Source organism: Mesoplodon densirostris, chromosome X (genome assembly GCF_025265405.1).
Source record: "Mesoplodon densirostris isolate mMesDen1 chromosome X, mMesDen1 primary haplotype, whole genome shotgun sequence".
Classification (NCBI taxonomy): domain Eukaryota; kingdom Metazoa; phylum Chordata; class Mammalia; order Artiodactyla; family Ziphiidae; genus Mesoplodon; species Mesoplodon densirostris.
Genome location: NC_082681.1, coordinates 19,086,335 through 19,092,334, shown reverse-complemented (window position 1 = coordinate 19,092,334; position 6,000 = coordinate 19,086,335). Strand labels below are relative to the sequence as shown.

The window sequence follows — 6,000 nt, the reverse complement described above, 5'->3', positions numbered from 1 at the left end:
TCAGGAAGCCTTCTAGACAGCTTTAAACAAACACAATTCCTTGGGAGTAAGGTCTACTCTCCTCCCTCCTGAGCCACGAACCCTCTCTTGGAATGCAGGCTGACATCTTCAAGACCGCTGCTCTACTAGGGAAGGGCTGGGGCAAGAATAACTTAAAATGCCAGCAAATTCTCCTGTCACATTTCATGGCTCTTCTTCAGACTTAACATTCGCATGGTTGCTGTAAACCTCTGATGATCTTCCAGAGTTCCAATAAACTTGATTCTGACCATTTTATTCCCAGTGTTTCTGGAGTACCCTACCCAGAGTACCCTACTCTGCCATGTTCACCAATATCACTCAGTTCCATGAGTGACATTTTGAAGTTTAGATTCTCCTGCTAACATCTAAATTTAACAGTGTGGTGGCTTCCCTGGTGGCACCGTGTTTGGGAACCCGCCTGCCAAAGCAGGGGACACGGGTTCGAGCCCTGGCCTGGGAAGATCCCACATGCCACAGAGCGACTAGGCCCATGTGCCACAACTACTGAAGCCCGTGTGCCACAAGTGCTGAAGCCTGCATGCCTGGAGCCTGTGCTCCGCAGCAAGAGAAGCCACCACAATGAGAAGCCCTCACACCACAACAAAGAGTAGCCCCTGTTCGCGGCAACTAGAGAAAGCCCGCGCAGAGCAATGGAGGACCCAACGCAGCCAAAAAATAAAGAAATAAAATAAATTTATTAAAAAAACAACAACAGTGCACACTTTTTTTTCTGAAAGGAATAACAAATCAGAAAAGTAGAAATTTCTCTAGCATCATGGACCTTGTGAAAAATCAATAAAATGTCCTAGTTTATATATGCAACGTCAAAATCCCTTTGCACACTTAAATTTTTGCAAACTAATACAAATATAACAATACTGCTCCATATAAACCTTCGTTTAAACATTAAAGGAAATACGTACAATATTTTTCCTTTTAGTGCTTCTGAAGCACAGAATGCACAAGTCCACCTGAAGACGTTCTGCCATCACATGCCAGAACAAATGTCAGGGGTTGAGGCAGCCTAAGGTGCACTTTGGAATGCCTCTAGACACAACTGAAGAGAGTTGGACGTACATTGTTTGGTGACTCCCCCTGACCTTCCCATGGAGAAATAAGCTACCCAAAGAGCAGCCTTCTTACTCTTTGATCCAAACCGTCCTGAATATTGCATGGTTTTAAAGGCACAGCTAGGAATGGTTGAAAACTTTGTTCAGCACACACAAGATTACCAGTTGGCCTCTGAACACCTATTCTTTCTAAAGGACATAGTAAGAGCACCAAGTAGTGCCCCACCTGCACGTGGCCCCTAGTCACTCTGGAAATGCCCAGGACGGCCAAGTTCAAGAGTGAACCCTTACCACATGTGGTAGGGGCGACAGGGTTGACTGATTTTAACCTGCTGGCTTAATAACATCACCTTCCTCAATTGGGAAAAGTAACAACAAAACAACCAACTAATACTTTCAAAGAAAACTCATAGGGCAAAAGCCAGCTTTTACTGCCAGAGAATCTGAAAACAAAAAGCTCCACTGCTATTTCTTAGCCTCTGGAAGGCAGTTCCCTTGACTAAAACATCGTAGGATAGTCAACAATATCCCATTCCATCCTACAACACAGAACACTTATTCTTTTTTCCTCCTTGGTCTTTGCGTTAACATCATAATCTCCTGTTGATGTGATTAACGTTTTTGAGAAGGTGATGGGATTCTATTTTTTCTAGTACCTTCTCAAGGTACTGAATTAAGTGTTGTCTTTTGAACCTAAAGAAGAAAAAGAAATTGTATTATCCAAAAGGTCCTTAAAGCATTTATGATGCACGAGGCACCATGCAGGGTACAAAGTGGGACTGGCCATTCACATGGGAAATAGAAAATGTATGTTCATGTAAAGATAGGGCTTAGCTAATACCGTGATTACCACCTGAGAGCCCAAGCCCACCTCAGACTGTGAGGACTCCAGAAGGCTCCACAGACCTGGATGAATGAGTTGGCCTCAGGTAGTATTAATCTGGACGGCTCTGCAAACACCCTTTAATTATGACTGAGGGCCAGGGCTTAGGAAAGCAAGGCAGGACTTCCCTCGTGGCACAGTGGTTAAGAATCCGCCTGCCAACGCAGGGGACATGGGTCCGAGCCCTGGTCCGGGAAGATCCCACATGCTGCGGAGCAACAAAGCCCGCGAGCCACAACTACTGGGCCCACGTGCCACAACTACTGAAGCCTGTGCACCTAGAGCCTGTGCTCCACAGCAGGAGAAGCCACCGCAATGAGTACCCACGCACTGCAACAAAGAGTAGCCCGCGCTCACCAAAACTAGGGAAACCCCATGCGGAGCAACGAAGATCAAACGAAGCAGAATATTAATTAATTAATTAATTAATTTTAAAAAAGAAAAAGAAAAGCAAGTCAGAACCAATCCTCCGCCTATCTTGCACTGGGCCCTCCTGCTTAGAAAAAGCACAATGAAGAGTTCCTCTTTACACCCACCTTGCAGCTTCCTTGATGGTAAATTCAATAAATTGTTTCCTCACTGCAAGAGGTCCTTGCACTCCTTCAAGCAAATTGAAAATTCCTTCATACTCTGAAGATATGAAAAAAAATTACTATTTTGAAAAATATGGATGAAACATAAAATTCAATCTTTACACATCATCAGTAATCATTCCTTGTGTGTGGAAAGTTAGGTATAGATTGTATTTGAAACACTCAAATCAAGACATCTGCACATATCTGCCAGGGAAACTCTAAATCCTAATTAAATGTGGTCTGCTGAATAACGGCCCCACAAGTTGTCCATATCCTAATTCTGAGAACCTGTGAACATGTTACCTTATATGGCAAAAGAGACTTTACTTTGCAGATGTGATTAAGTTATGGCTCTTGAGATGGGGAGATTATCCATCTTTATACATGTTGCCCAACGTAACCACAAATAACTTTATAAAAGGGAGGCAGTAGAGCTGGTCAGAAAGAAAAGATGTAAGGGTGGGAGCAGAGGTTAGAGAGGAGAGAAGGGGCTAAGTTGCTGGCTTGAAGATGGAGGGAGGGCCCACGAGCGAAGGAACACAGGCAGCCTGTAGAAGCTGGAAGAGGCAAGGAAACAGATTCTCCCTTGAGCCTGCAGAAGGAACCCTGGCCTGCCAGCACCTTCATGCTAGCCCAATGAAAATAATTTCAGACCTGACTTCCACAACTCTAAGATAATACAGTTTTGAGCCACGAAGTTTGCGATAACTGGTTACAGCAGCAAAAGGAAACTATTACAGCAAGTAAGGGGAAAAAGAGAAAGGTGTATTTGGGTCTTTTTTTAGGTAAGGCGGGAGGAATCATTTTAAATTATGTGAAAACCCAATACTTCCCAAAAATACACCTCAAGAGATACCTTGAATCTATTCTGAATCCTAACAGGAAAGGTACCACCATTATATTATTAACAGATGTTCTTTCACTACTTACTTCACCCAAATTTTCGAACTTCCTTCCTTAACTGGTATTTTATATCATCATTGATTCTTTGTGCCATAGCAGGACTTATTTGCGATGTATTTGGCCCAGCTTCCAAAGCAGATGTTGCCGAGACTTTTTGATCATCTACAGAGACATTGCAGATCTTGGTTCCTCCTACGAGTGCATTACTACCAGGATTGTGCATCAGGTCATCTTTCCTGAGACTAGTGAAATCATCAGACAGAGAATCCACCTGGTTCGGGCGGATACTATCTCCTGTCACGTTCACAAGCTCTGGGGCAGCAGACTTTGACAAGAAGCCATCGGGTGGGATTGGACCATATTCCATCTTCACCACATCAACATCGTGAGTGACAGTAACATCTGGAAACCAAATTAACAAGTGGAGCTGTGACGTAAGTGCATTATGGCAACCCCTCAGGGACAGCCCGGTGCTCCTCAGTTTTGAGGAAATTGTTTCATAAAGCAAGAGGATGTACCAGATGGAGCCTGAGACCCCTCAAATTGAGCTCAGGAAGGTAATACGACAAACACACTTTCTTCTCTTCATGGCACCATGAATACACATGGAAACCAAGTAAGACAGTACAACTAATAAAGAGGCTCAGGTCCCTGGTGCTGAGGGTTTAGCTGCAGCTTGGGCTCTACAAGCTGAAAAACAGCACGTCTCACTTGGTGTCATGATTTCTGTCCTTTACCTATGAAATGCCATGCTCTACCGAGCTTGACGTCAGATTATATGCCCCCCCTCGCCAAACTCCCGCCTCTCTCCCTCAAAAATTCTGGGGAAACACAGGGGGTGGCCATTAGATCTGAAGGTTCTGTATGGCCCCCATCACCCCACCCCAAATCCCTGTCAGTATATGATCCTCCTCATCCATCTTTTCTCTCTCGGAAGCGTGAGTTTCTTTTTACTCCAGGTCTGACACCACTTCTCCATTGACTCGTCCTGCTCTGTGCTGGGGGCCGTGCCAGGAGCTGGGGAGCGGCAGCCAACAGGACAGACGCCAACAATCCCCACACTTATGGAGCTTCCATGCTCATGGGGAGGCCAGGCAGTTAAGTGTACAATGATCCAACAAAATTATTACAGTTTGAATTCGTGCTAGGGAAGAAGTAAGCAGGGATGGGACAGAGAGCAGGAGGGGAAGCCCCAGTGGACCACGTGGTCGGGAAGGCCCTCCTGAGGAGGCGTCCTTTGGGCAGAGCCTGGAGGAGGAGAGAGAGCCGGCCTGTGCACATGCAGAGGAAGAGCCCCAGACTGTGGCAAGGGCACGTGCATAGCCCTGGGAAGGGGACTGGCCAGGGAGCACAGAGCAAAAGACAGAGGCAGAGAGAGCATGGAGGAGACGAGAGGCCACGTGTTAGGAGAGGATGGTGGGGCCAGGTCGTGCACAGCTGGTAGACCAGAGTAGGGAGTTCAGATTGTGTTCTGAGTGCCTGGGAAAGGTGATGATGGGTCTTCAGGATGCAAGTGGCATGATCTCATTTCTGTGTTGACATGATCACTCCGGCTACAGTGTTCGACAGTGAGGGTCAGACTCTAGCAAGAATAGGAATCAGATCAGATAAGAAGCTATTGTAGTATCTTGTTGAAAGATCATGTCAGAGGGGAGTAGACAGAGAAAAAATGGTGGGATTCAGGAATTTTTACAATAATGTTTACAGGGAAAACGACAAAGGTAAGCAGAAAAAATGAATGAAAGGGGTTTATGAATATGAGAGGAAAACCAGTAGGTCACAGGGTATAGGAATACAAGGAAGTTTCCATGAAGGAGAGAGTGAACAACTGCATCAAATATGGCTGAGAAATTAATGGCAATCTCAGCCAAAACTAGTGAGATCGATGAGAACAGCTCCAGTAAAGTGTAGGAGGCAGACTCCAGACTCTACTGGGTAAGACCGTGAAGAGGAGGTGAGAAGAGTCATTCTTATCACCTTCCATGGACATGGATGAGGCCCAAACAGAGGATCCTCCCTCTTCTTCCTGTTTCACGGACAGCAGGTCCATACTCAGCTTTTCCTTAGATGAAGAGGGATTCTCAGGTTCTCCACAAAGTTCCATTTGGTTTTCAGGCCCTACAGTAAACTCTGCTTCAACACTCATCATTTCCTATAAAACATCAATGCACATGTTCCATTTGCAACAAAACTCCAACAATCAGAAAATTGCAAACAGTTTGCATATGTATATATAACCACAAAGTTGAATCATTAATTTGAGTTTTCACCATGGTCCAAAATGTACCATACCTCAACAAATACTCTTTTCAGAAAATGCACCTGAATTTTAATCCAGTCTATATTTTAATAAAGGAGGAAGCTGGGACTTCCCTGGTGGTCCCGTGGTTAAGAACCCGCCTTCCAAAGCAGGGGGTGCAGGTTCGATCCCTGGTCAGGGACTAAGATGTCACAGGCTTTGGGGCAACTATGCCCACACACCACAGCTACTGCGCCCCACACGTCACAGCTTGAGAGCCCGCGTGCTACTAGTAGAGAGCCCATGAAT

General features: G+C 45.4%; 1 pseudogene; it reads right to left on the bottom strand.

Annotated features, from left to right (window-relative positions):
• Positions 1-1,681: 1,681 nt before the first annotated feature.
• Positions 1,682-5,598, bottom strand: LOC132481502 (integrator complex subunit 6-like; annotated as a pseudogene).
• Positions 5,599-6,000: the final 402 nt, after the last annotated feature.